Source organism: Zea mays, chromosome 9, assembly GCF_902167145.1.
Source record: "Zea mays cultivar B73 chromosome 9, Zm-B73-REFERENCE-NAM-5.0, whole genome shotgun sequence".
Classification (NCBI taxonomy): domain Eukaryota; kingdom Viridiplantae; phylum Streptophyta; class Magnoliopsida; order Poales; family Poaceae; genus Zea; species Zea mays.
The window spans coordinates 33,140,970-33,165,828 of NC_050104.1; the positions used below are offsets into that span (position 1 = coordinate 33,140,970).

General features: G+C 42.2%; 1 non-coding gene across 1 annotated transcript; it reads left to right on the top strand.

Moving 5' to 3' along the window:
* Positions 1–20,298: 20,298 nt before the first annotated feature.
* Positions 20,299–20,935, top strand: LOC103638216 (uncharacterized). The gene is made up of 4 exons (XR_002265179.2): positions 20,299–20,371; positions 20,476–20,608; positions 20,765–20,823; positions 20,915–20,935. It is a non-coding gene; the product is annotated as an uncharacterized protein (transcript).
* The last annotated feature ends 3,924 nt before the right edge of the window (positions 20,936–24,859 follow it).

Here is a 24,859-nt window from a genome sequence, read left to right on the forward strand (position 1 = left end):
AAGTACATCATGTTGTCAGTATTGATCCCTGGACCAAAACAACCGGGCAATGATATTGATGTGTATCTTGAGCCATTGGTACAAGACGTGTTGAAGCTATGGGAAACTGGTGTTGAAGTTTGGGATGCTTGTAAGAAATAATATTTTAACTTGAGGGCCTTGCTTTTTTTACCATCCATGACTATAAAGGCCTTGGAAACATTTTAGGATTATCCACTCAGGGATACAAAGCGTGCTATATTTGTCAAGAGAATACAAATAGTCGTTATCTAAAAAATAGTAGAAAAATTGTATACCTGGGACATCGTAGGTGGACACGCAGAACTCATCCATACCGAAAGAATGTTGATGCATTTGATGGGATTATTGAAAATAAAAAGGCTCCATCACACAGGCCTGGACATGTGGTTTATGAGAGTGTGAAGGACATTGAAAATAAGTTCGGGAAACACAATTTAGCATTGTCTGGAATTTGGAAGAAAAAATCCATATTTTGGAGGTTACCTTATTGGCGCGATCTAAGTGTGTGTCATTGTCTTGACCTTATGCATATTGAGAAGAATGTGTGTGAAGCTTTGATTGGTACAATTTTTAACATAAAAGGAAAAACTAAGGACAACACCAACGCCCAGTGTGACCTTGATGAGCTGAACATTGAAAAACCTTAGGAATGGTATACTCTGACCAAGGAGGAAAAAAATTAAAGTTTTTGATTTGTTACATGATGTGAAAGTTCCATCTGATTATTCAGTAAATATTAGAAGACTCATGTCAAATAAAGACCTAAAACTGTCAGGTATGAAAACTCATGACTGCCATGTTTTAATGACTCAAATCCTCCTCGTGGTCCTCTGTGGGTCTTTCAAGCATATCAAAATACGAGACACTGTCATTAGACTATGCTATTTCTTTAATGAAATAAATACAAAGGTGCTAGATATTGAAGCCCTTGACAACTTATAAAGGGAATTGGTTCAAACTTTATGCCAACTTGAGATGTACTGCCCACCTTCATTCTTCGACATCATGGTACATTTGACTGTGCATCTAGTTGAAGAGGCTAAGATTTGTGGGCCACATTTCTTACATTACATGTATTCGATCGAAAGGTTCATGGGAATCTTGAAACGTTTTGTTAGGAATAAGGGATGCCCGGAGGGTTCTATTGCAGAAAGTTATGTAATTGAGAGTGTCATCGATTTCTGTGTGGACTACATGGATGAGGTGGCACCGATTGGCCTTCCAATGTCACGCCATGAGGGAAGACTTAAAGGGCAAGGGGGACTTGGATTGAGCACAGATATACTAGATCAAGAATTGCTCCATAAAGCTCATTTCTTTATCCTTCAATCCGCTAAAGATGTTACAAAGTACATTGACAAACATAAGAAACGATTGAGAAAGAAAAACCCAGAAATGGTGGACGATAACATTGTGAGGCTCCATAACAAAGAGTTTTGTGATTGGTTTCAAAAGCGGTGTGAAAACAAGGTACCAAAGAATGACACTGTGAGACGGTTGGCACAGGGACCCTCGTCCATTGTAGCGACATGACAGAGTTATGGCATTAATGGATACACTTTCTACACAGTACAACAAGATGGTAAAAGCACCCGACAAAATAGTGGAGTTTGCAACGACGTGATAACTGAGGTGTTTGATCGCAATAAAAAATCGTCATGTCTAAGGAAGGACATGTATTATGGACAATTAGAACACATCTGGGAGTTGGACTACACACTTTTTAAGCAAGTTGTTTTTCTTTGTAAGTGGTTCAACCCTAAAGGTGTTGTCGTTGACCCAAAATATGGGGTTACCACTATAGATTTTAGACGAGAAGCTTACAAGGATGATCCATTTATTCTTGCAAAGCATGCAAATCAAGTTTTATATATCGATGATCTTGCAAACAGGCATCATCGAGTGGTGCTCAGGAGGAAAAGAAGAATTGTTGGTGTTGAAAATGTAAATGACGAAGAAGATTATGACCTCTTTAGTAATATGAGTAGTTTAGATAATATGGTCATAGATATGGAATGAGTTTGGACTTAATGTAAATTGTTATTATTCTAATTTCTATATATTAACGGTTGCTTATTATTCTGCACCGCTGCTTATTATATTTTCTATCTGCACACATATATTCTAATAAACAGAAAAATGTGACTCCAGTTATCCTCCATTCCCCATTCCACATTGCATTAGGGTTCCAGCACGCATTAGGGTTCCAACACGGCGCTGGTTCGAGCTCCACCCGCCCCACGTTCCTCCCCGCGTTCCAGGCTCTTGAAAGTTCCCTTTGCCCGGGAACAGGATCTGGATGTCGCCTAGAGGGGGGTGAATAGGCAAATAAAAAATTATCACTTTAAAACTTTAGTTCTTACTCTACTCAAAGACCAGATCGCAGTGGAATGAAAGATCCTTCGAGTAGGTTGCAGCGGAATAGAAGATCCTGTCCCAAAATGCCCTGCACTTCAAATATAACTTGTACCACAGGTAAGTGTTGAAGTGCAGATATAAAAAGTGAGTAAGACAGAGAGTCAGCACACAATACAGAGCGAAGCACACAGACGCAAGAATTTATCCCGAGGTTCGGCCAAGCCTGAAATGCTTGCCTAGTCCTCGTTGGAGTTAGCCACACCTAGGCTTGGAGTCTATTTTAACTCCTTCCTCTGTTTGCTTAGATCTGTCAGTATGACAGATAGAGCCTTCCACTATGTTGAGTTGGGTTACAACAAAGTCGTGGCTGCTTACAATCTTCTTGACAGCACTCCGGCAGAGTAACAATGCGCTCAAGACTTTGCTCTAGCTCTTTGCAGCACCTCTCCACTCTCTAAAGGCTTATAACTTTGCCTTCACACAAACTAGAGAGATTTACACGAGAGGGAGAGAGAGAATTGATCCGAGTGATGTATACAATTGTTGGCTGCACTTGTGTTCTTGTTTGAGGCGCCTAGGGGTCCCTTTTATAGCCCCAAAGGGCCTAGGAGCCATTGGAGCTTCATTTGGAAGCTCCCAGCCTTCCCTGTTTGCGGGTGCACCGGACTGTCCGGTGGCGCACCGGACAGTGAACAGTAACGAATCTGATTGACAGTTTCCTTCTCTGGAACAGCTAGCCGTTGGTGCACCGGACAGTTACTATTCACGGTCCTGTGCACCGGACAGGTCACTATTCACTGTCCTGTGCACCGGACACAGCTACTATTCACTGTCGTGTGCACCGGACACAGATACTATTCACTGTCCTGTGCACCGAACACAGCTACTATTCACTGTGCACCGGACACAGGTACTATTCACTGTCCTGTGCACCGGACAGAGTTACTATTCACTGTCCTGTGCACCGGACAGCTACTATTCACTGTCCTGTGCACCAGCCAACAGCACACTAAGTGCTTTTTCCTCCGTTCTTTCTCCGTTTGACTTCAACTTTTGGGAGGATTTTCCTGAGACTTAAACAAACACATTTAGAGTATAATCCAATTGATTTAGTCCTAGAAACTTACATCTTTCTTATTCTTCTCCTAGCTTTTCTGTTTCTCCTCCAGCAGAGCTCAGAATGGTACTTTCTCTACAGAAAGAGTTAGAGAGCAAACCAAAGCACCAAACTTGTAGTAAGAGGTGTATGCAAAATGGTTGAACACTCAAACCTTACATACTTAACCTTTTTCATCGTTTTACCCAATTTGGCTTGTTTGAGGTCGATGTTGGACTCTAAACCATCAAGTCAACTTGACTTGATCTAGATTGACATATCTGAGCCCCAACCCCCGTTCACTTCTCGAGCTTGATCTTGAGCCTTATGACTTACACCACATAATTGTAGATGTTACCTCATTGGTTGTAAGTCATGTCCTTATGTAGTGATCCTTGATGCACCATAACTCTTCTTAACTCGATCAACCTTGACTTTGCAAGTCTTCTTCTTCACCCCTGGCTTTGGGTTCCTGGTCTCCTTGACCTTCTCTCGTGCACTCAGTACCTTGAAGCTCTTCTTGCCTCCATCCTTGGCTTGATCGGTTGTCTCTGAGTTACGCACACCGAGTCTCACTTAAGCAATGTCCATCTTACTTATGATGTCCATTATCTATAGATAATCCAGTCTTTGGACCATCACACTTGTTCACTTGTGTTGAACCCTGTTAGCTTTGCATTAAGCACCTGTTCAACACTTAGCACACTTGTTAGTCCTTTAATTGGGTTGTCATCCAAACCACCAAAACCCACAAGAGAGCTTTCAACTCCTCGCGTCCTCCCCTCGTCCCATGCCCGCGTGCCGCCGGTGCGAGCTCCAGGCGCCCCGCGTCCTCCCCTCGTCTCGCCCCACGTACCACCGGTGCAAGCTCCAGGCGCCCCGCGTCCTCCCCTCGTCCCGCCACGCGTACCACCGGTGCGAGCTCCAGGCTCCCCGCGTCCTCCCCTCGTCCCGCCTCGCGTACGGACGGTGCGACCTCTAGGCTCCCCGCGTCCCTCCCTGCGTCCCTCCCCGCGTTCCTCCCTACGTCCCGTGGTTCGAGATCCAAGCTCCTCGCGGCGGCCATCTCCTACGTCTGACGCCCATCGCCGAGGCTGAGAGGCAAGATTCGTCGTCTCTAGTGCCCCCAGCGCGGCGCCCCAAACTCCTAGGCTATGCTTTTGTTTATGTGTTATTGTCATTTCATGATTCATGACATGGCAGGCTCCAGGCTATGCTTTAGACATTTAATCAGTATATTCCCTCGATCGCATTTGAATCTTGTAAGCATGTAGTGTTTATTAAGATGGATAAATGTTGCTTAAAGGTTTGGTTGTTGTAGAAGTTTTTCGATCATGTTTGTTATGTGTGCTATGGACAGGCTTAGCTGTAGGCATTGCAAAAAATTAGATGTGTAAAAATGTGATGATTTAGACTTTTTAGGCGATCACTATTGTTTTATGGAACAGATTGTGTGTATTTCAGACCTCGCATGGCCTGTTTAATCCTTCTATGCATAATATGGATGGAGCCTAATAAAAATGTGCATAGGGGTTAACCTATTTTGTGGTTATTATTGAAGATATTGACTTGAGAGCGCATAAAAGCACTGTAGTTACCTTGTGCCTCCCATAGTTCATAGGCCAAAGTTGTAGTTGACGTAGTATTCTTTGATGCTGCTAATGCCAATATTGTTTTTGAATATAATACTATACAATGGGTACTGATGGTGCTAATTCAATAGGAACAAATGAGTTCTGAATCATCTTTTGATACATCTGGGTCATCAACTTCAAAAACCTTTGGGTCCACAAGTAGCTCATCTTCCACTAGCTTGCATTCAGAGGACATTGTCGAAAAAGGTTCTTGTACTTCTGCCAGGCATAGAACGAAACGAGGTCACGCCAAATGCAAGAAGCTAGAAAAAGGAGGTCCTCGTCGTCTTACGTTTGATAAAAATGGGATTGCCCAGTCACCAGTAAAACATGTCAATGAATTCTCAAGCTTTTATGGTTATATAGAACGCATGCGTGTTGATATTAGGATAAAGGATTGGCGAAAAGTGCCTACAGTGGTAAAATCAAACCTATGGGAAGATGTGTCAAAGAAATTTGTCATGCCATGGGATGAAACCCATACCCTCAATGTGAAGAAGGTCGCTTTGAAATCTATGAGTAAGGATTGACTTCTCGAGATTGTTTGATCCTGTTTGCATCATTTCTTGGGATTTATGATTTATTTTCCTTTTATTCGTATAGGCCATGCATGGAAGGATTTCAAGTGGAAACTAAATATAAATTATGTCAAGAAGGACAAAACTCCATTTGAGGACTATCCAGAACTCAAGAAAGAGTGGTGACTAGACTTTGTGGAGTGGATTACCTCTGATGAGTATATTGCTCTAGGAGAAAAGGGCAAGAAAAGACAAAGCATGAATAAATTCCGTCAAAAACTAGGTCGGCGAAGCTATACTGTACAAAAGAGAAAATGGGCAAAGGAAGATGCACAAGCATTAACTGAGGGTAAATCTATTCCATTTCAAGACATGTCAGATGGTCGTCATAAGAATTGGGCAAGGGCGAGGAATCCTTCTGGCGATGTGAACACAACAGAGTCGCATCCAATCATAAAGAAAATTGTAATGTTCCTCTCCACACATAACTTGTCCATTTAATTTTCTTACCCTATTTGATTCACACATAAAACTGTTTTTTCAGGTAGATCTAAATGAAAAGTCAGTAGCTGGTACCTTTACACCATTGGATAATATGGACATACTTGCAACAGCAATAGGGAGTAATCATCCAGGGAGGACAACAGGGGTGAGTGCTTATGTGGGTTTAGGGATGGGTCTTGCTCAAGGTGATGGCCCTCTTAAGAAGAAACGTAGAACAACGAAAGAATATGTCAAGAGGATTGTGGATGAGTATGAGGCCAAGTTTGAGAAACTGACAGCCCTGTGTCAGAGTATGGAGCATCGATTAAACAATTCTGAGAGTTGCTCATCATCAAAATTTGTTGATACACCAGACCATGCAACACATCATTCAGTTGACTCATTACAAGTAACTTCATCTACTTGCAGCACATATTTGTGGTGATACAATGATGTTACTCTGGTGTCTGTTATTATTTTTTCCTTCAATATGTAGCATTGTTTTGCATATCATTTTCCCACTGTCATGAATCAATGGTAGATATAGCAACATATGACTTATCCGATAACAAAATCAATGTGCCACTAATATTCTGCATTTTCCCTTAATTCTTCCTATGTTTAACATTTCAGGAGGTGATGAAATGCAAGTTGTTGGTGCAGATAGGTCCGCAATCTGTTGTGGTCGCTAGAGGGCAGGCTTACCCTACAAAGGATGTTGTAACCGTCCATGGGATTGAGCGGTGAGATGACCACACAAAAGTGCAGGTTGATTTTGTGTTTGACAACTTTTTGGATTTTCCGCTCCCTATACCAATCGCTGGTGGTGATATGTTCACTCTTGGCGAAGCCAAAAATTCATTTGTGTTATGACCTAAGTCAGGCATACAACTAGCAGAGGTACACTTTGCTAACTTCAACCTGATGAACTGTAACACCTGAAAAATCCTATGAAAAACTTTTAGTAAAATTCTCCACAAATTTTGAGTTAGAATATATTTTAAAGATTTTCTTTACCGTTGAAGTTAATTCTCCCAAAATAAATATGCTTCTAATAATTTATTTTAAAAAAAATCCCTACGTGAACAAAGCTATTACTTAGTTAAACTTTGTGCATTTATTGGAGGTTAAAATTTAAGCTTTGTTGATTTGATTTTGAGATTTGCAAAAGAAAGAAATAAAACTGAAATTAGAAAGAGAAAAAAAACTCACCTCAAGTCCTCTGGGTCAACTCCGACCATTCTGATTTTTCTATTTCTCTTCAGCCCAACTCTGGAATCCCATTGCATGAGGCAACATTTTTTTCTCTCTCTTTTTTTTTCTTCTTTTTCCAGCCGCAGGCTTGCATGCATCTTGCTGACCGGATGATGGCGCATCAGTAATTTTTTTTTCATTGTGTCGCTTGCTAGTGGGTCTAGGACGCCAGGCTCCTTCATGTGACCATCGACACCGTGGGGCCCAAACGGCAGACGCCTATCGCGGCTTGGAGTCCAGCTCACTCGCGCCGTCGTTCCACTGCTGGTGGGATCTTTTTTATTTATTTATTTATTTTCTCCCGCCGGGCCACTGATTGGTGGGCTCTGGGTCAGTCGCTTTCCTTGCCGCATGCATGTGAGTACTGCTCGACTGGGCCGCTGACAAATGGACCGGCGTCGTCAGCTCTATCTTCCCAGCTGCCTGCCGAAATCCCCAAACAGAATCGCACCGGCCTTGCCGAGATCCCGGGCTGCGTCCGCCATTTCCGGTAACAACTCCACCGCGGCAACCGACCTTTGCAGGTTTGCCTCGGGTATATATACTAGCTCCGCGACCGCCCCATGGTCCATCCCAGCGTGGCGTCAAGCAACCGCTCCTCCCTGCTACCTCCTCGGCGAAAACCTCTCTCCTCCCTCCAGCCTCTGGTTCTCGCCCAGGTCGCGGGTACCTACGCCCTCGCTGCGGCCTCGATCCGGCGCGCTCTCCTCCCTGCTCGGCCATCCTCAAATCCTCGCTGTGAACGCCCACTCTGTCGTGGCGGATTCGGGATCCAACTGGGGCGCCCGCCATGGATGGCGCTCGGGACCCTGGGTTCGGTCGGTGGTGATCGTCGTGGTGTTCCTGACGTACTTGTGAAGGTTTCTTGAGTAGTGGGCGACCGGGAGCACGACAATCGCTCGTCGTAACTCCATCACCACTATAAGTCCGCACCTTCCTGTGGCCGAGCCCCCACTTCATCTTCTGGCGATGGTAAGCACCTCCGTTATGTCCCCCTCGGTTCCCTCTATGAATAGCTTTATTTGTACTAGAAGATTAGTCACTGCGTCACGAGTTCACGTAACCCCGGCGATGGCGCCACCGCGCCCGTACGTGCGTCACCGTGTTCGGTCCGCGGTATGGAGTGGTGGGAGGAAGACAACCGGTGACCGTTGATGCGTAATGGGCGGCCCAGATTAGTTGAATTGTACCGCTTCGGTTGGAGCACTCCAAACCGTTGAATTGCTATTGAGGGGTGGGATTAGATCCGGGTTCCGACCCTTGGATTCAGATCCTGCGGTCTCAGTGGCGTAACGGTTCATAGAGTGACAGATTTAATCAAGGCCGTCCGTTTTAGATCTTACGTCCCAGAATAGCCGATACCCCTTCGGCTATTATGATTTACACATGAGCCCCTGCCCTTTTCACAAATGAACCCGCCATCCTCTGGTGTAAGAAAATAATTGCAGCAGGGTCCTAAAATTTATGAATTAGACCCTGGACGCTTCTGAAATAGTGGCCCCGGTCCAGAAGTGGAATAAAATGACTATATTAATATGGAAAATAGGTTTTTAGTATAAAAATAAATCTATAAACTTGTTTAATTCATATTTAGTTCATTCTAAGTCCGAATTGATCCATTCCAGTTCCTATAATTTTATAATATTATTGTTTATCATTTAGTGCCACTGTTTTGACATAAAAGCCATATTAAATTGTTATCTTAAGTAATCTTGTACAAAGCACATAAAATGTTAAGAAATCCATAACTTAAAATCTATAACTCCAAAATTAATAATTCATGTTCCTGTGATCTTATTTCAATATGTAGATCATTATTATGTATTTTGCATATATGTTTGGTGTAATGTTAATTTTTGCCTATACCATGTTTGTCTGTATTGATACGTTTAGCAGTGAGGACACGTGTCATCTGAAGAGCAATTTGGTACCTGGAATCTCAAGTCCCAGGCAAGTTGTGCCCTTGATCACTTCTTTTTACCCAGTCATGTTCTGATTAATCATAATGATCTGCATAGGTTAATTTTGATGGGACCCAACAGGTTATCCTAGTTTGACTATCTTTATACCTTGATTACCACTGCACTTTTCGGGTAGTACATGCTATTGCTTTATGTGGTTTTGGGTATAGAGATATTCACTACTCATGATTACACTTTTTATTATCTGTTCATTATTTACTGTTCATGATAAGATCATTATGTTAATCGGAACATGGAGAACCACCCGGGAAAACAGTGCTACCACAAGGGTTTATGGACGCCCTTGGCTGATTAATTAGGAAAGCTAGTGGATGACTACCTTACCCGAAAGGGGCAAGGGCAGTAGGGGAGTGGTCAGTGTAGGGAGGCCCTTGGGATGATTTTGCTGCGATGGCGGTCATGCGAGGGATTCCTGCATTGGAGCTTCCTATAAACTGTAGCGGGTTTTCTGAAGCTAGTGGAACTTTGTAAAGGCCTCGTAGTGTTACCCTGCCTCGCCTCCTCGGTAGAGGTGTATGGGATTGGTCGTCTCTTGGCAGATGGGTAACATGACTTGTGGGTAAAGATGTGCAACCTCTGCAGATTGTAAAACTGGTATACTAGTCGTGCTCACGGTCATGAGCAGCTCGATTAAAGATGCGCAACCTCTGCAGAGTGTAAAACTGGTATACTAGCCGTGCTCACGGTCATGAGCAGCTCGGACACTCACATGATTAAATTATGGAACTTAAACTCAATTTGTCATATGCATTGCATCGCAGGTGAGGTTGTTACTTTTGTTCTACTACTTAATTGGGTTGGTATTTACTTATACTTAGTAATTGCTAATAAAATTTTGACCAACTTTAAAAGCAATGCTCAGCTCTAACCATCCTCTTTGGTAAGCCTTACACTTTACGTGAGCTCCCACCTTTGGCGAGTTCATGCACATTATTCCCCACAACTTGTTGAGCGATGAACGTATGTGAGCTCACTCTTGCTGTCTCACACCCCCCCACAGGAGAAGAACAGATACCGCAGGATGAGGCGCATGGAGGATGCTGTGATGTGTTCGTGAGAGGTCTAGGCCGTCGTCTCCCAGTCAACTTTGGGTTGCTGGACCGTTGTCTCCATATAATGTAGTTATTTATTTATTTTGTACAAAACTCCGATTATATAGTAAAGATGTGACATTCGATCTTGTGCCATGATTCATTATATGTGTGAGACTTGGTCCCAGCACACCTGGTGATTATTTTCGCGCCCGTGTCTTGGTGCCCCGAAACCCGGGTGTGACAGAAGTGGTATCAGAGGAATGTTGACTGTAGGACGAAACCTAGATAGAACTGGACAACCCTTATTTACTTACCTCTGCTACTCTAATTCTTTTCTAAACTCTTCTTAATCTTTCCTCATCTATTTCCGCCTTACTCTGATCAATCTTACCTTTTCCGTCTAAAAACAAAAGTGAATTTCACACTTTGAAATCCTGTACCTAAAGTGACCTTTAGGAATAGGAGACCTACTCTTAGGAACAAAAAAAAATAAAACTATTTTTATAGATATCTATGAACTTGAATGTTTGTTCTTATGATACTTTTCTGATTTGGATCTTTGATTGAGTGTGATGAGTTGTGGAGTAATGTCCACAATTAAATCTGCATATACATATAGATATAAATATAAATAAATAAAAAACATAAGATGACTGTACAAATTAAGAATACCACCACTAGAATATATCAAGCCTAATAGATCCATGTTATCTTAAAAGATTCTCTTATCTTAATGGATCCATCTTACCTTAAAAAGATTCTATCTTATCCTAACCACTTTGCTTATCTCATCCTAGAGTAACAACAATGACCTAATCCAAATTACTTAAATCTTATCTAATCTAATCTAGATCCTATCTAATCTAGTGAGGGTTACTTAATGCTGGTACAAGGGATAAGTCCATTCACTTAAGCCTAAATTGGTGACCTAAATCAACTTGGCCATACCCAACAACTTGACCTACATAACAGATCTATCTTAGCCTCTTGTCCCAAACCCGGATGGAGACACCAAAGAGCAAGGACGAGATCAACCTTGACATGGAAGAATAGGAGTCAAAACAGATCTCGAGATGATTCAAGATTTACCACCTTGGATGGAGTCTTCCCTTACCAAGTTCTTCTTACCATCAGCTAACCTCACTCTGACCATCTCTCTTCTTACCTAACTGTGTGTCTAAACATAAAAGATACCCATGCATTTCTAATTACATGCTAAATAGTATTAAAAAAAGAGAGAGAGAGACTCTTAATTGTTGAATCAATTAGAAACTACAATCTTAATTACAAACCAATCTTGGTATAATCCCTTTTCTTACAAATCTCGAGGACGAGATTCTTTTTAAGGGGGTAGGATATGTAACACCTGAAAAATCCTATGAAAAACTTTTAGTAAAATTCTCCACAAATTTTGAGTTAGAATATATTTTAAAGATTTTCTTTACCGTTGAAGTTAATTCTCCCAAAATAAATATGCTTCTAATAATTTATTTTAAAAAAAAATCCCTACGTGAACAAAGCTATTACTTAGTTAAACTTTGTGCATTTATTGGAGGTTAAAATTTAAGCTTTGTTGATTTGATTTTGAGATTTGCAAAAGAAAGAAATAAAACTGAAATTAGAAAGAGAAAAAAAACTCACCTCAAGTCCTCTGGGTCAACTCCGACCATTCTGATTTTTCTATTTCTCTTCAGCCCAACTCTGGAATCCCATTGCATGAGGCAACATTTTTTTCTCTCTCTTTTTTTTCTTCTTTTTCCAGCCGCAGGCTTGCATGCATCTTGCTGACCGGATAATGGCGCATCAGTTATTTTTTTTCATTGTGTCGCTTGCTAGTGGGTCTAGGACGCCAGGCTCCTTCATGTGACCATCGACACCGTGGGGCCCAAACGGCAGACGCCTATCGCGGCTTGGAGTCCAGCTCACTCGCGCCGTCGTTCCACTGCTGGTGGGATCTTTTTTTTTATTTATTCATTTTCTCCCGCCGGGCCACTGATTGGTGGGCTCTGGGTCAGTCGCTTTCCTTGCCGCATGCATGTGAGTACTGCTCGACCGGGCCGCTGACAAATGGACCGGCGTCGTCAGCTCTATCTTCCCAGCTGCCTGCCGAAATCCCCAAACAGAATCGCACCGGCCTTGCCGAGATCCCGGGCTGCGTCCGCCATTTCCGGTAACAACTCCACCGCGGCAACCGACCTTTGCAGGTTTCCCTCGGGTATATATACTAGCTCCGCGACCGCCCCGTGGTCCATCCCAGCGTGGCGTCAAGCAACCGCTCCTCCCTGCTACCTCCTCGGCGAAAACCTCTCTCCTCCCTCCAGCCTCTGGTTCTCGCCCAGGTCGCGGGTACCTACGCCCTCGCTGCGGCCTCGATCCGGCGCGCTCTCCTCCCTGCTCGGCCATCCTCAAATCCTCGTTGTGAACGCCCACTCTGTCATGGCGGATTCGGGATCCAACTGGGGCGCCCGCCATGGATGGCGCTCGGGACCCTGGGTTCGGTCGGTGGTGATCGCCGTGGTGTTCCTGACGTACTTGTGAAGGTTTCTTGAGTAGTGGGCGACCGGGAGCACGACAATCGCTCGTCGTAACTCCATCACCACTATAAGTCCGCACCTTTCTGTGGCCGAGCCCCCACTTCATCTTCTGGCGATGGTAAGCACCTCCGTTATGTCCCCCTCGGTTCCCTCTATGAATAGCTTTATTTGTACTAGAAGATTAGTCACTGCGTCACGAGTTCACGTAACCCCGGCGATGGCGCCACCGCGCCCGTACGTGCGTCACCGTGTTCGGTCCGCGGTATGGAGTGGTGGGAGGAAGACAACCGGTGACCGTTGATGCGTAATGGGCGGCCCAGATTAGTTGAATTGTACCGCTTCAGTTGGAGCACTCCAAACCGTTGAATTGCTATTGAGGGGTGGGATTAGATCCGGGTTCCGACCCTTGGATTCAGATCCTGCGGTCTCAGTGGCGTAACGGTTCATAGAGTGACAGATTTAATCAAGGCCGTCCGTTTTAGATCTTACGTCCCAGAATAGCCGATACCCCTTCGGTTGTTATGATTTGCACATGAGCCCCTGCCCTTTTCACAAATGAACCCGCCATCCTCTGGTGTAAGAAAATAATTGCAGCAGGGTCCTGAAATTTATGAATTAGACCCTGGACGCTTCTGAAATAGTGGCCCCGGTCCAGAAGTGGAATAAAATGACTATATTAATATGGAAAATAGGTTTTTAGTATAAAAATAAATCTATAAACTTGTTTAATTCATATTTAGTTCATTCTAAGTCCGAATTGATCCATTCCAGTTCCTATAATTTTATAATATTATTGTTTATCATTTAGTGCCACTGTTTTGACATAAAAGCCATATTAAATTGTTATCTTAAGTAATCTTGTACAAAGCACATAAAATGTTAAGAAATCCATAACTTAAAATCTATAACTCCAAAATTAATAATTCCTGTTCCTGTGATCTTATTTCAATATGTAGATCATTATTATGTATTTTGCATATATGTTTGGTGTAATGTTAATTTTTGCCTATACCATGTTTGTCTGTATTGATACGTTTAGCAGTGAGGACACGTGTCATCTGAAGAGCAATTTGGTACCTGGAATCTCAAGTCCCAGGCAAGTTGTGCCCTTGATCACTTCTTTTTACCCAGTCATGTTCTGATTAATCATAATGATCTGCATAGGTTAATTTTGATGGGACCCAACAGGTTATCCTAGTTTGACTATCTTTATACCTTGATTACCACTGCACTTTTCGGGTAGTACATGCTATTGCTTTATGTGGTTTTGGGTATAGAGATATTCACTACTCTAGCTCCGCGACCGCCCCGTGGTCCATCCCAGCGTGGCGTCAAGCAACCGCTCCTCCCTGCTACCTCCTCGGCGAAAACCTCTCTCCTCCCTCCAGCCTCTGGTTCTCGCCCAGGTCGCGGGTACCTACGCCCTCGCTGCGGCCTCGATCCGGCGCGCTCTCCTCCCTGCTCGGCCATCCTCAAATCCTCGCTGTGAACGCCCACTCTGTCGTGGCGGATTCGGGATCCAACTGGGGCGCCCGCCATGGATGGCGCTCGGGACCCTGGGTTCGGTCGGTGGTGATCGCCGTGGTGTTCCTGACGTACTTGTGAAGGTTTCTTGAGTAGTGGGCGACCGGGAGCACGACAATCGCTCGTCGTAACTCCATCACCACTATAAGTCCGCACCTTCCTGTGGCCGAGCCCCCACTTCATCTTCTGGCGATGGTAAGCACCTCCGTTATGTCCCCCTCGGTTCCCTCTGTGAATAGCTTTATTTGTACTAGAAGATTAGTCACTGCGTCACGAGTTCACGTAACCCCGGCGATGGCGCCACCGCGCCCGTACGTGCGTCACCGTGTTCGGTCCGCGGTATGGAGTGGTGGGAGGAAGACAACCGGTGACCGTTGATGCGTAATGGGCGGCCCAGATTAGTTGAATTGTACCGCTTCGGTTGGAGCACTCCAAACCGTTGAATTGCTATTGAGGGGTGGGATTAGATCCGGGTTCCGACCCTTGGATTCAGATCCTGCGGTCTCAGTGGCGTAACGGTTCATAGAGTGACAGATTTAATCAAGGCCGTCCGTTTTAGATCTTACGTCCCAGAATAGCCGATACCCCTTCGGCTGTTATGATTTGCACATGAGCCCCTGCCCTTTTCACAAATGAACCCGCCATCCTCTGGTGTAAGAAAATAATTGCAGCAGGGTCCTAAAATTTATGAATTAGACCCTGGACGCTTCTGAAATAGTGGCCCCGGTCCAGAAGTGGAATAAAATGACTATATTAATATGGAAAATAGGTTTTTAGTATAAAAATAAATCTATAAACTTGTTTAATTCATATTTAGTTCATTCTAAGTCCGAATTGATCCATTCCAGTTCCTATAATTTTATAATATTATTGTTTATCATTTAGTGCCACTGTTTTGACATAAAAGCCATATTAAATTGTTATCTTAAGTAATCTTGTACAAAGCACATAAAATGTTAAGAAATCCATAACTTAAAATCTATAACTCCAAAATTAATAATTCCTGTTCCTGTGATCTTATTTCAATATGTAGATCATTATTATGTATTTTGCATATATGTTTGGTGTAATGTTAATTTTTGCCTATACCATGTTTGTCTGTATTGATACGTTTAGCAGTGAGGACACGTGTCATCTGAAGAGCAATTTGGTACCTGGAATCTCAAGTCCCAGGCAAGTTGTGCCCTTGATCACTTCTTTTTACCCAGTCATGTTCTGATTAATCATAATGATCTGCATAGGTTAATTTTGATGGGACCCAACAGGTTATCCTAGTTTGACTATCTTTATACCTTGATTACCACTGCACTTTTCGGGTAGTACATGCTATTGCTTTATGTGGTTTTGGGTATAGAGATATTCACTACTCATGATTACACTTTTTATTATCTGTTCATTATTTACTGTTCATGATAAGATCATTATGTTAATCGGAACATGGAGAACCACCCGGGAAAACAGTGCTACCACAAGGGTTTATGGACGCCCTTGGCTGATTAATTAGGAAAGCTAGTGGATGACTACCTTACCCGAAAGGGGCAAGGGCAGTAGGGGAGTGGTCAGTGTAGGGAGGCCCTTGGGATGATTTTGCTGCGATGGCGGTCATGCGAGGGATTCCTGCATTGGAGCTTCCTATAAACTGTAGCGGGTTTTCTGAAGCTAGTGGAACTTTGTAAAGGCCTCGTAGTGTTACCCTGCCTCGCCTCCTCGGTAGAGGTGTATGGGATTGGTCGTCTCTTGGCAGATGGGTAACATGACTTGTGGGTAAAGATGTGCAACCTCTGCAGATTGTAAAACTGGTATACTAGCCGTGCTCACGGTCATGAGCAGCTCGATTAAAGATGCGCAACCTCTGCAGAGTGTAAAACTGGTATACTAGTCGTGCTCACGATCATGAGCAGCTCGGACACTCACATGATTAAATTATGGAACTTAAACTCAATTTGTCATATGCATTGCATCGCAGGTGAGGTTGTTACTTTTGTTCTACTACTTAATTGGGTTGGTATTTACTTATACTTAGTAATTGCTAATAAAATTTTGACCAACTTTAAAAGCAATGCTCAGCTCTAACCATCCTCTTTGGTAAGCCTTACACTTTACGTGAGCTCCCACCTTTGGCGAGTTCATGCACATTATTCCCCACAACTTGTTGAGCGATGAACGTATGTGAGCTCACTCTTGCTGTCTCACACCCCCCCACAGGAGAAGAACAGATACCGCAGGATGAGGCGCATGGAGGATGCTGTGATGTGTTCGTGAGAGGTCTAGGTCGTCGTCTCCCAGTCAACTTTGGGTTGCTGGACCGTTGTCTCCATATAATGTAGTTATTTATTTATTTTGTACAAAACTTCGATTATATAGTAAAGATGTGACATTCGATCTTGTGCCATGATTCATTATATGTGTGAGACTTGGTCCCAGCACACCTGGTGATTATTTTCGCGCCCGGGTCTTGGTGCCCCGAAACCCGGGTGTGACATGAACTTATTATTGTTATTTACAACTTGGTTAATGCCATGTACTTGTTTCTGAATTTTACATAGGAAACAACAATTCATGCAAAGCCTCAACAAGTCCCACACACATTGCCTCAGGTACTCCATCACACACCTGAAAAGGATAAAATGCCAACACCAACAATGGGTACCGAGGATATAGATGTCACACATAGTGCCTCCAATGTCAGCAAGAAGAGGAAACATAAGCATAAAAACATAACAAAAGCAAAGAGGAGCAAAAAAATTCACAACAGAAAAACATAGAAGATGATGGTCTTGATCCCCTTTGGACTCCCCCCTTTCATCAACGATCTCCACCACCAGTTCCAAATAATAAACAATTTGTGCCAGGGCAGGCTTTAGCATCTAGTGCATTGCTTAAGAGGATGGGTAAACAGAGCCATTGTTTCCACAAATGGTATTTTGCTATGACCACACCAATATCTCGAAGGCAAAGTGCCACACACTTCATGGTACGATACGAAGAACATGATTTTCTTGAAAAATCTGGGGTCTATGCAGTAGAATTCAGTGATGTATTTCACATCTACAATGATCTTGCCCTTGACATATCCTTACATCGGAGTTGGATGCTGTGAGTGAGATCCACCATTTCCTATAATTGTCTACTTTTTGTTCTTTATCTAACTATTCTTTTAATAGATGCATGAGGAAGATAGACAAATACAGAGGCATAGTTGGCTTTTAGATCTAAAGATGATCATTTTAAAGAGAATCAATGAAGAGGCTGATGAAGTCAAAGCATACATTGTGAAAGCATTGCTTGCTTAGCAGGACAAGGAGTGCATATTTGTTATTTGCCAAGAAGGGTAAGGCCTAGCACTAATAACACTCTATAGTTTTTGAATCTGTATCTTAATGTTCTATCTTCCTCATTTCAGTTACCATTGGGCCTTGTTAGTTATTTTCCCAAAATGGAATACAGTGTAAAATATTGACTCCAAAGGTTACCAATCCCCTAGTTGCTATAGTATTAAGAAGCTATTCGATGAGTGGGTATTACCTTTATCATAATTATATTTTCCTCTATATTTCAATTGTTACTTACACCGTTAGTCACCATTATTGTAGGGCTTTTGGTGCTTATGTCGACAAAAAAGGTCGCCATAACAATAATTTTGGTCGCACAGTTATATGGAAACATTTTCAGGTAATCATGTCCTTAACCTGAAATTATTAGCAAGACATATAATTAGACATTCCCGCTGGATATTTTTCCTTATGAATCACATCTTTTAGGCACACATACAACCACCTGGCAGTATGCTTTGCGGACAATATATGATGTACCACATGTTATCCTTTGCGGATAATCTTAGTTTGGACCATGATCGATATCCTCATGTTGTTTTACAGTCTGAATTCTATTTTACTCAAACCTATGCAATATGACGTTATAAATATTTACATGGTTTATGTTTTTCAAGGGTCGTGTTGGTTTTGCAACCTGTCCATTATTGCTTGATGAGATAGCAAATGTCCGAGAATGGTTGCTCGACTTCTTCATGAATGAGGTGATAGACATTGGTGGATCATACAGGGTTGAGGGTGCTTCATATAACTAAATCTAGCATGGCTTCCTAGGTAAGATGTTACATTCATATAACCTTTTACATCATATGCCACATTGTGAGGTGTTCATCTGTGGCTAACTAATAATTATTGTGTTCTCCTATTTGTTGTACAGGAAAAGATGGAATGGTCGCATCAGTGTGGAGACTTGATTTCATATATATTTAGTTAGGCACAACGATAGCGCAAACAATTGATTACCAAGTTTGTCAATTAGTATTTTAGTTTGGATATAGAGTACGCTTATGCATGAGCTATTTGACAATGCTTATTTATGACATATATAATGGTAATTTAGAATGATATCATCCTACTTTCATATATTTGATGGACATCACATATGCATCTAGTTTTTTCTCCAAGTTTCAGCATGTAGTACATAGGGCTAGGTGTCGATCTGGATTGTGGCGCCCGACGAGGTGGGGACGTCGTTTGAGAGGGCCGATGAGGTCATCTTCGAGGAGGAGGAAGATGATGGACAGACAACGAGGACACGCCCCGAGGACCCCTCACCTATCACTAGCGGCATGGAGAGTGGCAGGGAATCCTCATCGTTGTACCGACGGTACGATATACAACAGGTATGTACTGTCTTTGATTGTGCTTTCGTTTAAAAGGTAGTTTTGTCAGTTCACATTACCCTGCACCACTTTGATGAAAATTGTTCTAATTAATTTGTGTTACTCTTCTTTAAGTAATGGCAATTGGCAATTGCTTTGCTCAAGACCATAGTCTAGAAGTACACAAACTGAGTCCTATAGCTTACTGAGAACTTTCATGACCTTGAATTGCTGATCAGAGAGGGTAGCTTGATAGTACCATAGTCTTTAAACCTGTTATTAGTGTTTATATATATATGTACATAACATTTCTAGATCAATAAGAAACAAAGATTGATGATTCGAAAAAAACTGAAGTACCTCAAAGAAATTGTTTGATTGACAAATTCGGATAGTTGTACCTTTGAACTTCCTCTTACTTGGAGGACTTTCAGTGTTTCTTCTATCTACAGGAATGTCCTCAGGAGGCTTAGGGCGATGTAGTTTTGTTGACAGTCTTGTTGTCGTGGATAATCTAATCTGTTGTGTTAAACATGCTGCTTTCAGGATCTATGCATATGAATGATGGACTTATTCTAGGGATAGTTCATGTAACACGGTCATTGTGACAAACTCCCCGAGTAGAACATATAACCTTTTCTCATCTTATTAATTCGTATGTATCACTGTTTCTGCAGTACTGGTGGAAAGTGTTTATCTGTAGAATGCACTGACAAGGTTGGTGAAATTGCCAAGAGCCATGGCTTGAAGCTTCATATCGATGGAGCTCGCATCTTCAATGCGTCTGTGGTGAGTAGTATGGTACATGCATGTGTTGTACTGTGATTTTATTTATATCTGCTTCTGATACTATCTGCAACAAAGTTAGTAAAACGACCAGTTAGACTGTATATTTCACTGTTCTGTCTTCGGAGATGAAAATTTTAAAGGGCTGACATCTGAATGATGAACCACAACCATATGTCTAAGCATGGAGCATACTAGCAGCTATTCTCACTTTTTAAACATCTGTCCAGAGCGTCCTAGCCTCTTATCAAAGCATCTTGTCCATTATACCAGGCACTTGGAGTTCCTGTAGATAGACTCGTGAAAGCTGCTGATTCAGTTTCAGTATGTTTTGGTTTGCTGGTCATTGTGCTCGATATACAGCCTGCATATGTTTGGCTGTAGCTAACATATGACTGGTTATTATTTTCTCCGGAACTAGGTATGCCTATCAAAAGGGTTAGGCGCACCCGTCGGATCAGTGATTGTCGGTTCGAAGGCCTTCATTGACAAGGTCAGATCAATCGATTTCCAAGTTTAAACTGCAGAGATGCAACTTCATTGAAGGAAAAAAACTGTAGAGATCAAGAAATAGTTATAATCTAAACAAACCTTTAGGCCAGAATTCTCCGGAAGACCCTAGGCGGTGGAATGAGACAGGTGGGAGTTCTTTGTGCTGCTGCTCATGTTGTCGTTCGTGACACTGTGGGAAAGCTTGCGGATGACCACAGGAAGGCTAAAGCTTTGGCAGGTTTCGTACTTCCATTTCTGAACCAAAATTCACTTTCATTTAGATAACCACAACTGACGATGTTTGCAAATTGGCTTGCTTGTCAACTTAACGTTAGTTCTGTTTATGGAGTTTGGGTATTGAAGCTTGTATGTCTTGTTGGGTTCATTTTCTTAGAGGGACTGAAGAAAATCGAGCAGATTACAGTGGACTTAGCTTCGGTCGAGACCAATATGGTTAGCCTGTTGTACCATTTAATTGATCCTCGTACTTTCCCACTATTAACTGTAATTAGGGTCTTATATGCACATATCAACTCTTTGTAAGGTATTCTTTGAGGTCATGGATTCAAGAATATCACCTGACAAACTGTGTCAAGTCTTGGAATAGCAGAATGTGCTTGCAATGCCAGCCAATTTAACACATCATCTCTCATTGTTCTAGTTGAGCATGATGATCTTGGTAGCTGTGTGAGGTTGCTGTTTTTCATTAGTAGATCTGTGTACCTTATCCTTGCTATATTGTCCATATATGTTGTGTGCATGGAAGTCTTGCATTGAAAATGGCATGTGCTACAATCGTTAGGACTATTAATAGATGTTGATTTGTCTATCTATCCATTTACATCGCTAGAAATTCTCATGTCCTTTCATAGTACGCCTGTGAAATGCTCATTGCTTTTCTATTGGTTTGTGTGCAGTTCAAGCTCTGCAAGGTGAGGTATGTTTAGTTTGGCCAGAAAGGCATCCCCTACCTGAACACCAATGACGGTCGCACCATCCGCTACCCCGACCCGCTCATCAAGGCCAACGACACCATCAAGATCGATCTGGAGACCAACAAGATCATGGACTTCATCAAGTTTGACGTCGGCAACATGGTCATGGTGACCGGCGGGAGGAACATAGGGTGTGTAGGAGTGATCAAGAATAGGGAGAAGCACAAGGGCAGCTTCGAGACCATCCACGTGATGCTTGGAGCTTTTTGCTATGTCTAGTTTTCTCCTATTTGTTGTACAGGAAAACATAGGCCCTGTTTGGATCCAAGGGCTAGAGCTAGTTTGTGCTAGTTTGTGCCAAACTAGCCCAAAAGTAGCCAAACAGGAGGGCTAGAGCCAGTTTTTTGCAACTAGCCCACCCCAAAAAACTCTCCCCACCAAGGGGTGATTATTGGGGCTAGTTTGTTGGAATGCCCACCAAAATCCTTTTTTCTCTCTTATCCTTCCGCACGGGATCCGCACGTTCCTGGGTCCGTTTCTTTTCTTCGATACGCAGGGAAGGACCGGCGCCGCCATCCTCGAACCGAAGAAACGCCGCCGTCCTCGAGCAGGTCAGCCGTCGCCTCCCTCCGTTCCCTCAGCCTCCTCCTCCCTCTTTTCTTGATCCATGGAAAGGTAGTGGAGGGGCACGGCTGGCCACATTGGAAAGAACAGGAAAACAACAGATTTGTTTTGGCTAATTTCTTATTGAATGCATTTTCGACTATTATAATTTACTAATTTATCTACTGTGATTGGCTCATTTTGTTACTGCATATGCAGCCTCACCGTTGCCATGGACGGCGATGCCTTCGACCTCAACTCGCAGGCGCCGGAGACTGATCGTTTCCCGGGGCTTCAGCTGTACGGCAACATCCTGTCCGACTCTGATGGTCTGTTCGATGGTCGTGCCAGCGGCTCTGTGCTTCCTCCGTATCGCCCACCGCGTGCCAGAGGCGGAGACGCGCGGGCAGCTGCAGCGGCACCCTACGCCCGGCAGCTGCTCTTCGACGGCTCCACCTCGGCGGCAGGCAACACAGTTCGTCAGCGGGCGAACTCGGCCGCAGCAGCACCCGTCCATCGTCAACAGCTCAACAACACAGCGCGTCGTCGCACCAACAGCCAAGGCGCACCGCGTCCGCCACCACTGAGGGCACAGAGGGCTCCGAGGACACAGAGTTCATCTAAGTCTCATCGTTTACCTTTTAAAATATGTAGGCAAGTATTATGTGGTTGATGCGGGTTACCCAAATCGTCCGGGATACCTTTCACCATACCGGTGTACAAGGTACCATGTCGAGCAATGGCATAACGGCCCACCGCCCCAAGGTATGAAAGAAGTCTTCAACCATGCACATGCCAAAGTTAGAAATGTGATAGAAAGAAGTTTTGGAGTGTTGAAGATGAAGTTTAGGATTTTGTTGAACATGCAAAGATTTCCAGAGGACAAGCAAACTAGAATTATTGTTGCATGTATGGCTCTTCACAATTTTATTCGAGAGAGTAGAATTGCGGATCGAGAATTCGAAGCATGTGATGCCAATGAAAATTATAACCCAATGCCTAGTTCTACAGCATCAACATGGCCAGAAGACGAACCTCTTGTTGAAGATGTCAACATGAATGCCTTCTGTGATGACTTAGCTCATGCTTTGTTTCATGGAGTGTAATTTTTTTTAATATTGATTAAGGACTTGTATGTTCGTATGGGACATCGCATTTGTATGCAGAAATTAAACTTATTGTGATTTGGATGTTTGATTTGTGAAAATAAATTTATTTGTGTTATTTGTGTGTGGGAGAAGCCATACAAGAGTTTGCCACACTAAATCCGGATAAGAAAAGGTTTAAATGAGACAAATGATTATAAAATAGCATTTATTGTAAACTAGCCCTTGGATCCAAACACGTAGAGGGCTAGAGCTAGTTTGGGCTAGAGTTAGAGCTAGAAACTAGCTCTAGCTCTAGCCGGGCTTGAAGGATCCAAACAGGGCCATAGAATGGAATTCAAATTTGGTGGCCGCAAAAGTGTGGAGACTTGAATTCATATAAAGTTAGGCTTAACATTAGTGCAAACAGTTGTATTTTAGTTTAGATTTAGAGTACACTTATGTATGTGTTGTTTGACAATGCTTATTTATGATATATTGAATGGTACTTATTTATATTATATTAATTATAATGTTGTTCAATATATGTGTATGTATTTTTCTCTTTCAAACTATTATAATGTGATATCTGAAAAAATGATTATAAATTGAAGAATGTACTGTCGTGTAAGTCATTTCGTTTAAATCTTAATAAGACGGTCACCAAAATGTCTAATATCAGTCTCATAAATAAGACGGTTTCTAAAACGTCCATTATTAGTCACCTAAATAAGATGGTTTTCCCATTGTAATCGTCTATTATTGTAGGATATTCGAGACAGTTTGATAAATACTTTATGACTTTTAATGTTTGTATTCTCTACGGTTCTTTAGAAGCAGTGTCTTAAACAAAAATCTAATTCAAGACGGTTTATCGGACAAAATGAGTTAAACAAATACCTTTTTCAGACGGTTATAAAATAAAAATTGTCTTATATAATATCTTTTAAGACGGTTTATAACCATCTTAAATGTGGGACATCTTTTACAACTCCATCAAATTTGGACACTTCATAAGCATCTTAAGAACTGAAAATTAACCATCTCATATAACATATTTTGTAGTAATGTACACGTTGCTACGAGATCGTGGGAACGAGAACCACTAAAATCGGAGTTACGGTTAAGGAGTTATGATTTTATAGAGGATTTATGTGATTAAAATATTAAACTATATTATAAATTGATTAATATAAATCATATGAGAGGTTATTCTATAAATAATTATCTCAACTTTAATCTAAGTTATGAATTGACCATAGATCATCTTCTAGTAGATTATAATGATAAGTAGATTAACAAGACTAACACACATAAATTAAAAAAGATCTGATTAGAAAAGAATGAGACATGGTATAATAAATGTTGTTACTGCGTAGTAAATACTTGTACGAGACTAACACTACTTGAATGGATCAAATCGGAATTATAGATTTTAAGTTATGAATTTCTAAAGATTCTATGTGTTTTGTACAAGATTAAATAGGATATAAATTTTATGGTAACATTCATGTGAAAACAGTGGTACTAGATGATAAACCATAATGTTACAAACTTATAGGAACTGGAATGGACTAAAAAGGAGTTAAAATGCATTTTCTAGGAATTACTTAAGTTCCTATAATTATTTTCACACAAAAATGTATTTTCTAAATGAATTCTTTTGATTTTCTGTTCTCTGAACTGAGCATTAAATTCCGTAAAAGACAGGGGCTAGCGCGCAAGTATTCTCTAGACTCAGATTTACCCCGCGGTGGATGGTGGTTTATTATCTAAATTCATAGGGTCTCTTTAGCAAAGTTCACCGGCCGAATGGGTACAAAGAGATCTGCGCCACAGGATACGAAGTGAACGGTCCAGATTAAA